Source organism: Camellia sinensis, chromosome 11 (genome assembly GCF_055761805.1).
Source record: "Camellia sinensis isolate YWXY chromosome 11, ASM5576180v1, whole genome shotgun sequence".
In the NCBI taxonomy this organism is placed as follows: Eukaryota; Viridiplantae; Streptophyta; class Magnoliopsida; order Ericales; family Theaceae; genus Camellia; species Camellia sinensis.
The window spans coordinates 47,404,035-47,415,457 of record NC_138971.1 but is presented as its reverse complement, the minus strand read 5'-3'; the positions used below and the strand labels follow the sequence as shown (position 1 = coordinate 47,415,457).

The 11,423-nt window shown below is 33.9% G+C and overlaps 1 pseudogene; it reads left to right on the top strand.

The window, feature by feature from the left end:
• The first annotated feature begins 10,195 nt into the window (after positions 1 to 10,195).
• On the top strand, positions 10,196 to 10,965 carry LOC145802311 (secreted RxLR effector protein 161 pseudogene; annotated as a pseudogene).
• Positions 10,966 to 11,423: the final 458 nt, after the last annotated feature.

The window sequence follows — 11,423 nt, the reverse complement described above, 5'->3', positions numbered from 1 at the left end:
TTTAGCATACCGCATGCGTGTGAGTGTTGCCATAACAGCATGATTATCATGAGGCTAGCTGCTTATGTGATATAACTGCTTGAATGCCTGTGGATGAAGGTTGGGTTACTTGAGTTGGAACAATTCATCAAATGTGTGTTTTAAGCCCATTAGATAGTGGCAAAATCATGTTTTTCTAAAAGCCCACTCGAGGGTGGCAAAATCTGCATTTTAGTCTACTTGTGAGTAGCAAACCATCTTCAAAACAAGTATGAAATGTTTTGTTCCAATTTAGGCGATTTGGTCTATACTTGTTTGCTGTACGCATAACATACAAGGTTCTAAATCGCGGTATCGGGTAACGTAACGGTATCGATCGCGGAGTATCGGTATCGGTAGTATCGATCGGTACGTATCGGGAATCGGGTGTCGCGATGGTGAAATTTTAAAAATCATTTCAAAGATTTTTCAACTTTTTCTTTCCCGTACCGGTCCGAACCAGTGAGTATCAGCCCGTCGCGGCTTGTGTAACGGCTTGTGTAACGCTTACAGGCCGATACGTACCGGGACTCAGCCGATACTCCTGCGATTTTCAATCTCAGTGGTATATCGGCCTGTATCCGTCGCGGTACCCCATTTTTCCGATACGTATCGGCCGATACGTAGCGTATCGGCCGATATTTAGAACTATGATAACATAGTAATTCTAGGCTAATAACTGGAATAAGAACACATAACGTTTTCAAAAACGGATATCATGGTTAGTAGAGGCCGATCTTCGGATCGGCCGAGAGAGGGTGCTCATAGCTGACCTTTCCCAATCGTACCCAAGCTCCCGAGCCGAGGCAACTTTGGTGATGACGGACACGTGGCCTTTGGCACCGAGTCAGGGTTTCCTCAATTCCCCCATAAAAAATATTTAGGTGGCGACTCTGTATCTGGCAAAGCAGTCCATGTTTAGCACTTCTTTTCAAAAATCTGTTTCTCAAAACGATTTGCCGGATTTGGACTCTTTGGTTCAAATTAAGGACTGTGACACAAATTGAGTCCAAACTGTAGCATGAGGCCCATGGACGCGTCTACAGAGTGTTTATAAATTCATGAGTGGTTTTATTTATACATTTAAGAATTAATCAATCAAGAACACAATTTAAAGACTTGAACAATATAATAGGAGATATTCTTCTTTCTTATTAAATTATTTTTAATTGCCACGATAGTATCAGAGCCATCCTCCTATTTTGTTGTTTAGCTTGAGATTTGTCTACACAAAATCAAATTTTAGTTTCCGCAACCGTACAGTATAGATTTTTGATGAACTTTCTGTTCAACGTATGTAATGATTATTTTGACTTTTTTGATTTTTTTTTACTCCTATACAGAAATTGATCGGAAAAGCTTTGCCCCATATTTGACGACACGTGTTGTTTGGTAAGTTGATTTGTGATTAAAATAATTACAAAATATAAAATATGTTATTTTAGTCATAATAAATAAAATATCGCATCTAATCTATAAGTATTACACTATTCTCTCATAAAAAAAATCACAAAAAACAAAAAAGTTAAAAATCTTTCTCAAACTAAATTTTTTAACCCAGACTATAGTCAAAAAAAGTTAAAAAATCAAAAAGTAAACCTACTTTCCAACAGGTTATTCCTCTGTTTGGAAAGAGGCTTTTTGGGTTTTTTTTTTTTTTTGACAAAAATAGTCATAAAAAACAAAATAGACTTTTTAGTCCAATAAGACAAAACATCACATCTAACCCATAATCATTATATTCTTTCTCTCACAAAAAAAGTCAAAAAAGTCAAAAACTCTTCCTAAACTAGATTTTTTAATCCCAAATTAAAATAACTAAAAAAATTTAAAAAATTAAAAAGGCAACTCACTTCCCAAATGACACCATAGTTGTATATTCATAAATATCATAATGTTTAACACATTCAATGTCTTCGAAATCTTTTGAGCCACTTTCGGTAATTTAATCGCTACATATATTTTTAAAATAATTATTTGGTTTTAATGTTTATCAATACTATAGAAAAGGAAGAATAGTTGCAGGTTTAATATAGATGTATATTATTTAGAGGCAACAACAAAATTCTTTTATTTTGTACAAGTGGTGTTTACATTAATTTAGAATTGTTTTTATTGTGAACATATTTTATTTGGAGACTCATTGTGTGTCATTTAGTATGAATTTTCATTAATTGACCAACATTATGGATCAAAGTATTTAATTTAATTTTGTATAAAATTTAGAAATTCTCATACTTTTATTTGAGTTTATTCGATTAATTTTAAAAGGCCTGAAAGGATTGAATTTATTTCTAGATTTTTTATATGGACATGTGGCTCAGGATATTTTGTTTATTGTCATTGCATGTTTAAATAATATGCAAATTCATTTGAATTTCATACAATAAATTATTTTAGCATATCCTTTAAAGCCTTATAAATTTTTAGATTCATTGACATACTATCTAGAATAGTGTAATATAATATTACATGCATTAAGAAGTTTATTTGGTGCCATATAGTAATGTATTTTTATGAATTTATTGATAATTCTTGGAACATGTGTATAGACTGTGTGTTGGCCTTTTGAAATTTATTTTGGTCTAACTCATAAGCAAAATTTGGTATAATTTTTAAGGCTTAATTACATATGTTTGGTCTTGAGGATTTTCATGCGATATTACTCTGATTGTATGTATTATACATTCTGTGCATTAAAAGAGTATGTATTTACTATGACCATAAGGATTTGCTCACATTAATATATTATGCCATAATTAAAAAAGATCTATTTTGTTTTAAGAATAGCCACAGCATCTTAAGACATAAAGATAAAGTGATTCCCAGTATTTTGATCACATAAAGTTAAAATCAATTTGGGATTTTCATATTGTAATTACATTTTATGAATAATTTATCAGTCCCACAAGAAAGTAGTTATTTATGAAATTGAATTGGAATAAGATAATGGATTGGGTATTAAAGGGATTAAACACTCTAAACCCACAAGTATGAGTTTTATTTTCCTTAAATATTTCGGAATCCATTAGTCTTATTATAAAGTAATAGCAAATTTAATACAATTTAGTGACCTCTGCCCACAAGAAAGCTTAGATTTGTTATTGAATTTGAGATTGGCTGATCAAACTATAGTATTGTTTCAAAGCATTAATGATGCTCTTAGTAATTGTAGTGATTTCTACCTTTGTACTGTCTAATGAGTCTTGTCGTATTCCATTCTTGAACTGTGATAATTTTTTGGACTAGAAGGACAAAATCCTTTTGACATTAGGATGTATGGATCTCGATCTGGCACTCCATGTGGATGAACCTCTTGAATCCACAGACGAGAATTTCGCTGTAGAAAAAAATGCTAATAACAAGTAGGAGCAACCTAATCGCTTAAGCCTAATACTTGTAAAGTCACATATCAGCCAAAGCATTAGGGGTTCAATCCCACCATCTGATAAGGTCAAGAACTACATGAGGGCTATTGAAGAGCAATTTGTAAGTTCTGAAAAGGCACTGACAAGCACCTTAATGAACAGACTATCAAGCATGAAGCATAACAATTCTAGGAGTATGTGTCAGCACATTATGGAAATGAGAGACATTGCAGCTCATCTTAAGTCCTTAGAGATCGAGATTTCTAAGTCATTCCTTGTCAATTTCATACTCAATTATCTTCTTGTGGAATATGGAGCATTTCTAAATTTCTTACAACACACAGAAGGAAAAATGATCTATCAACGAACTTTTGACCATGTGTGTTCAAGAGGAGGAGAGATTAAAGCATGAAAAAGTGGAAAGTGCTCATCTAGCAACACATAAAAAAGGGCAATGCAAAAAAGGCAAAGGTGATAAAAAATGGAAGAATCCTGGTAAAGTTCCATTCAAGAATCATGGCAATAAGGATGCATGCTTTCTATAAGAAAAAAAGGTCACATAAAGAAAGACTGTTCTAAGTATAAGAAATGGCTCGAGAAGAAAGGTAATCTCATATCTCTTGTATGTCATGAATCTAATTTTGTTAATACTCTTCAATATGATTGGTGAATTGATTCGGGCTCTACAATTTATATTGCTAGTACCATGCAGGGTTTCTTCAGCCTAAGGAAATTGATAGGAAGTGAACACGGCATCTACTCGAGCAATGGGATGCGTTCGTGCGTCGAAGCTATGGGAACTTTGAGACTTGTGTTAAAGAATGGCTTTATTTGGGATCTTGAAAACACTTCTTATATTCCATCATTTTCTAAAAATTTAATTTATGTTTCTAGACTAGCACTGTTTGGATTTGAATTTTAGTTTATTGGTTCAAATTTTAGTTTGTTTAAAGACTCTATTTCTATATGATTTGGTACTTTAATTAACGGTTTCTACAAATTAAATTTGGATCCTATTTTTGAACAATGTTTTTTAACCTTGCATGGTGATATTGGCATTAAGTGTAATATTGTTAATGAGTCCTCCTCTATACTTTGGCATAAGAGATTGGGACGTAACTCCATTGGGAGAATAAAGTGGTTGGTTAACGATGAAATCCTTTTGACTCATGATTTTACCAACTTTGGTATTTGCGTGGGCTGCATAAAGGGGAAGCAGACCAACAAGACTAGTAAAGGTGCCAAAAGGAGTGAGGTAATTCTTGGAATCATACACGCTGAAATTTGTAAACCATTTACTCCACAATGTCTGAACGGTCAAAGATATTTTATCTTATTTATTGATGACTATACATGATACATGTACCTCTACCTCTTGTTTGGTAAGGTCAATGCACTTGACGCCTTTAAAGTTTATAAATCAGAGGTAGAGAAACAAACATAAAAGAAAATTAAAATTGTGAAGTAAGACATGGGTGGAGAATATTATGGGAGATATACATAATTGGGACATTACCATGTTCATTTGCTAAGTTCCTTAAGGAAGAAGACATTATTGCATAATATTCAATGCCTAGCACACCACAACAAAATGGTATTATTGAAAGAAGGAATCAAACACTTATGGATATGGTAAGGAGAATGCTTGCCTATAAATTTGTGGAGTGAAGTTTTGAAAATCACTATGTATATCTTAAATAGGGTTTTATCCAAGGTTGTTCCCAAAACATCATTTGAGTTATGGAAAGGATGGAAGCCAAATTTAAGACACTTACATGTTTGGGGTTGTCTTGTTAAAGTAAGGGTGTATAATCCACATTTAAAGAAGAGCAAACTTCACCTTAACCCCTTGTGGTTTTGGCCATGTGTAGTTTACCCCCTTAATGCTTGAAAATGACCACATAACCCCCACGTGGTTTGTGGACCAAAGTGCACGGTTCACTTTTCCATCCAAGTTAACTGATTGTGGAGTTCAAACGCCCATGAAGAGAGTAAACTACATTTTAAGACCAAAATAACCATCGGACATCTTTAAATTTGCAGAGGCATGCCATGCTTCTTCCTCCTTCTCTCTTTACTATTTCTCTTTATATTCCTCAACTCCACCACGTACCTCATTTCCCTTCCATTCACATGGTTATGCCCACGTCTCTCTCTACAACCTCATGGCCTCTTCAAGTTAATAAGAAAAACAATAAAGCTTGGAAGAAAAATGTTGGGTTTGCATCAGTCAAAATTTTTTGAAACTGAAAATTAATATCCACAGACTAATGGTCTATCTTTAGAAAGGACCTTAGGTTCTGTGTATATATTTACATTATATATGCATATTTGAATGAAATTTGGGTTGTTAAGTGGTGATGGAAAGGAGAAAGAGTCTTCTAGGCTGAAAAAGTATAAATTCACATTTTGAGTATCATATAGTCAATTTCAATTAATGGATAAGCAAATTATGCCGAATATAATTTGATGCCCACTGACAAATTTTTTTTTTTGTGGAGAAATAGTGACAGATCTTAGTTTATTGTGAATGTTTTAAGGAATTTAGTATTTGGATTTTAAACTGATTTGTAGAATGTTGAATCATTGGATAATATATGCATTTACAAATTATATATACATATATATACATATTATATATAAATATGCATTTACTATTGATGAGTGGTAAGAATGAGTGATTGGTTTCTGGTGTGGAGATGTGTGTGCCGCTTGGATTTCTTGTACAAGTTAGAATGAAATTTGTTAGAGTCGGTAGCACGGAAGGAAGAAGAAAGAAAATATGCGTGTGTATGTGTGTATATATATGTGTATATGTATATTGCAGGTTTAATTCAAAAGAGAGAAGAGGAAGAAGAAGAAGACGAGGCATAAAGGTCAATTTACACGTTCTGTTAATAGAAGTTAGCATGCATTTTGGTCCACAAATCACATGGGGGTTATGTGGTCATTTCTAAACGTTAGGAGAGGAAACCGCACATAGCCCAGACCACAAAGGGCTAAAGTGAAGTTTCATTTTAAAAGAAATTAGACCCTAGAACAGTTAGTAGTTTTTTCATAGGCTATGCGGAAAAATCCAATGGCTACATATTTTATTGTCCTTCAAATTCACTAAGAATTGTTAAAGCCAGAAATGCTAATTTTATTGAGAAAGTTAACTCTAGTGAAAATACGCTCAAAAGATAGAGTGAGAGAAATCACGGGATCCAGATACAATACTCGTGAATATAGGTGAATTGGTTGTCTTTTGGGATAATCAACCCAATATCCTTGAAGATTAACCAATTCAAGAACTTCAACCACAAGAGGAACAAGTCAACATAGAGCCTATAGCTCAAGTTCCAATTGAGACTATAGAATTAAGGACATCCTTACAAACTAGAAAATCAGCAATTTTTGGTGATTATTTTGTATACTTAACAGAGTTTGATTTTGACATCGAACCTAAAGATGATCCTATTTTGTTTTCCAATGCCATGAGTAGGGATGATTCTAAATTATGGTATGATGCCATGAAGAAAGAGTTGAAGTTTATGGCTTAGAATCAAGTTTAGAAAATTGTCGAGTTGCCTAAGGGAGTTAAAGCCGTTGGCTGTAGATAGGTCTCTAAGACCAAGAAAGACTCAAATAGCAACGTTGAACGATATAAAGCCAGACTTATAGCCAAGGATTTTACTCAAAGAGAAGGCGTTGATTATCATAATATCTTCTCTTCAGTTTCTAAGAATGATTCATTTAGAATTATCATGGCATTAGTAGCTCATTTTGATTTAAAGATACATCAAATGGATGTGAAAACGGATTTTTAAATAAGAATCTTGAGGAAGCAGTATACATGAAGCATTCTAATAAAGATAGTCACTTAGTTTGCAAGCTTAAGAAATCCATATATGGACCAAAACAAGCCTCCCATCAGTGTGGTATTTAAAGTTTCACAATGTTATTACGTCATATGGTTTTACGGAGAACATTGTGGATAACTATATATACCTTAAGGTTAGTGGGAGAAAGTACATTTTCTTAGTTCTATAAGTGGATAACATTTTACTTGCATCTAATGATTTGGGTTTATTGCATGACACTAAACAATTTATTTCCCAAAACTTTGAAATGAATGATATGGGTGAAAGTTCTTACGTCATTGGCGTAGAGATTCACAAAGACAGATCTAAAAAGACATTAGGATTGTCTCATAAAGCCTACATTGAAAGTGTTTTCAAGAAATTCAAGATGAGTGATTGCACTCTTAATGCAATATCCATTTTAAAGAGTGACAAATTCAATTTAAGTCAATGTCCAAAGAATGATTTGGAAAATGAACAAATGGTTAGCATTTATGTAACAATCCCGACTTGTGATTAGCCTATAATCCTTAATTAAGAATGCCTAATTAGTAATTATGAGGAAATTCAGAGTTAATTGTGTGCGCTATGTGTTAATTGTGTTTGTATCTGTTTATGGTAGGAATATCTGTCTGTGTTTCTATTTCAGTATATGAATTGAAGGCCTTATTAGTATCCGATGACAAATTTGCCTAGGTTAATGTGCTATTTAGAATTTTATGTTAGGATAATTGAAATTCAATTCAGAATCAAATAATTAAAATAAAATAATCCCAATTGGTTATCTTTAACTCAAGTTAATTAAGCTCCACTAATTGAGCCTACATAAGACTAAATGATTCTAGAAACCTTAGATACACTTTCATTTCCTCATCTTTTTTACTCAAATGTGAGAGAGAGGGAGATTATGTGTTAGAGTTTGAAACCAAGGGAGAAGAAGAAGGATTGGAAGGGACTTTGGAAATTTGGTCTCCTAACTCAAAGAATTAGGCATATAGAACACAATTGAACACCTAAGGTAAGACTTAAAGCCTTTAAGTTTGCAACTGAGTTGGTTAATGCATGAATTTAAGTGAGTTAGGTGGTTTAATACAAGAATGAAGCTACGATTAAAGAATTTAAGCTCAGTACATGCTTGCAGGCATAATTCATGAATTATGAGTTTAATTTTCACTCAATTTTTACATGCAAGTGCATATATTTGCTATCTCTTTGGAGCTCACTATGTTTTTGCCTCAAAACACTTCATTTATGCATGTTTTCAAAGTTTTGAATTTAAATCATTGTATGCACGTTATATATATATATATATATACATTTCAAGTTTGGTTTTGCACAATTAACTTGATTTTGGGCTTTGAGTTTGCAAAATGACTTTCAATTCATGATGTTATATCAGTTTAGATATGTTTTCTCAAGTTTTGGCCAAAAAGAAAGTGTTTTGCAGCTTTGAAATTGAGTTTCGACCTTAAAGAGCAGATCTGAAAATTCCAGATTTTGCATCTACGCTCAAGCACCCAAAGCTGCGTTCGAGCACCCACCCTTTGTTTTGCACCTTGGCTCAAGTGACCAAAAAGTTGGCTCAAGCATAAAATTCGAGCAACCAGTACTTTTGCAGACATGAGCCTAGGCTTGAGCAACAAAACCTATGCTTAAACGGTCACCCTTTGTTTTCTATCTTGGCTCGAGCGACTAAGCTCTCCGCTCGAGCGTAAAATGAGAGCTCCCAAAAGTTTTACTGACCAAGGGGTCCGCTCGAGCAACCAAAGTTGCGCTCGAACGAACTGCCCTGTTTTTAGAATTTGGTTACGTGTTTTAAAGTGCATTTTTGCATCCTCATTGCATCTTAGGCATTCCTAAGCTTTAATTAAGACATAGTAATGGGGATAAGGATTAGAAACACACCAAGATAGAAAAGAAATGAGTTAAGTGTTTTTTAAGTGTGTGTTTCAATGTGTGTGTTTGTGTATGTCACGCGCCATAGATTGTCTGATCCAATTGTTTTGACTATTCTGCTACCGGAGCTATCTGTGAGTAATAACTCCGTAAAGCTATATTTGATTATAAGTAATTTCAGAATGATAAGATATGATTTCGTTTGTGAAATGCTATTTTGTAAATAATAAATGAATGTCCAATTTTCTTAAATATATTTGTGGCATCCGTAGTTCACGTGGCTCTTGCCTGGGGGAAACAATACAGTGGCTTATGATTATATGGCCCTTGCCTGGAGAAAACAATACTGTAATCTATGTTCACGCGGCCCTCACTTGGGGAATACAATACCATGGCTACTTGTGCACAAGATATTGACCTTTATAGTTGTCGGCACCAACTATGCATGTAGGTCTCAGGACCAATTTGTTCTGATAGCTAATGAATGTTCCACATATAACTGTTTATGAAATCTGTATAAGTATATGAATATGAATCTGTTTTTGATATGAATTCTAATTTCTGAATTTGTTTGGACATCATTCATAAACCCTTTACTCTGTTGTTATTCACTGGGTTCCAGCTCACTATATTATTTATGTATATAGGTGACTAAACGCGTGACCAGGCTTAGAGTTAATTGCCTAGAGTTCCGTTCTGTCAGCCAGCCACTGTGCCTTCCAAGGAGGTTCCCATCTAAAAAGTGGTCTCGTTTTTGTTAACAATGTCCCAGACTTATTTTTGTATTTCTTTTGTTACTAGTTGAACATGTCTTTTGTTTGTCTGTATATGGTGACAAGGGGCTGACGTCTTAATTATGTAAATTAAGTTTTAAATTTTCTGTCTCATGCATGTCTACACAGCTCTATGGACATTATTTTTTTTGTAATTTCTTCTGCTAGCCCCAGTATCTTGTTGAATTAGATTAGAGGCCTTTGGAAATCGCAGGATTATTGGTCGGATAAAACGCTAAATCTGTAAAAGCGGGTTTGGGTTGTGACAATTCCCTATGCATCTGTCGTAGGCAATTTAATGCATGCTCTGGTTTGTACGCGACCTGACATTGCATTTGTAGTTGGGATGCTTGGGAGATACCAAAGCAATCCAAGAATAGAACATTGGAAGGCTGCAAAGAAAGTCGTGAGGTACTTAAATGGAACCAAGGACTACATGTTTACTTATAAGCATGCTGACTGTCTTGGAATGGTTGGATATTCAAACTCAGATTTTATGGGTTGTCAAGACTCTAGAAAATCCACTTTAGGATATGTCTTTCTGTTAGCAGGAGGTGTTGTTGCATGGAAGAGCGCCAAAGAGATGATAATTGCATCGTCGACAATTGAAGCAGAGTTTGTAGCATGCTTTGAACGAACATCACACGCTATTTGATTAAGGAATTTTATGACAGGGCTTCAAATTATGGATTCAATTTCTAGGCCATTGAGAGTTTACTATGATAAATTGGCTGTAGTTTTCTTTTCTAACAACAACAAAAGTGGTAGTCAGAGCAAGCATATTGACATAAAGTATCTTGCTGTTCAAGACCGTGTTAAGAAACAAGAAGTCAGCATTGAGTATATTAGTATTGATATGATGGTTGCAGATCCTATGACCAAAGGTATTGCTTCAAAGGTGTTTTCAAAACACGTAGAGGGCATGTGACTGATTTGTTAGCTCAATAATTTTTGTAGTTGTTATTTTGTTTTGTCATAATATTTTGATTATTATTGATGAAAAGTATCATTTTGTACACCTAAAGTATTTTTGACACTATACAGTCTATTGAGACTATTGATCCATAGGCGTCATTGGATCCAAAATAACTTATTAGAAGTAATTCATAAAGAATGACACCACATAAACTTGAGAGAATCATGCAATGTAATGTATGGATGGAAATACTCATTTAACAATGTATAACTGCCATGATTCGTGTATTATGTCTCTTTATAAAGTTTGGGTATTTTTATTTAATGGCCATAATTAGTTTGTTAGTTCTGAATGTCAGCAAAATGTGTCATATGTGCCAAGTGAGAGAATGTAAACATATTTCCATAAAGTGGCCCACATGTCACGTGGTTTTTATTTATTTGTATTATTATATATATTTTAATCAGTAAATAAATTGGGTAACTAATGTGAAACATGTCCACTATCTAATAAAGTGGTTTCGTGGAAGTTACAACTTCCTTGATGGTGAGAAATTATGAGGAGTTGCACTTGGATCATGAGTCAAAGCCTATTTATATATGCATGTGAT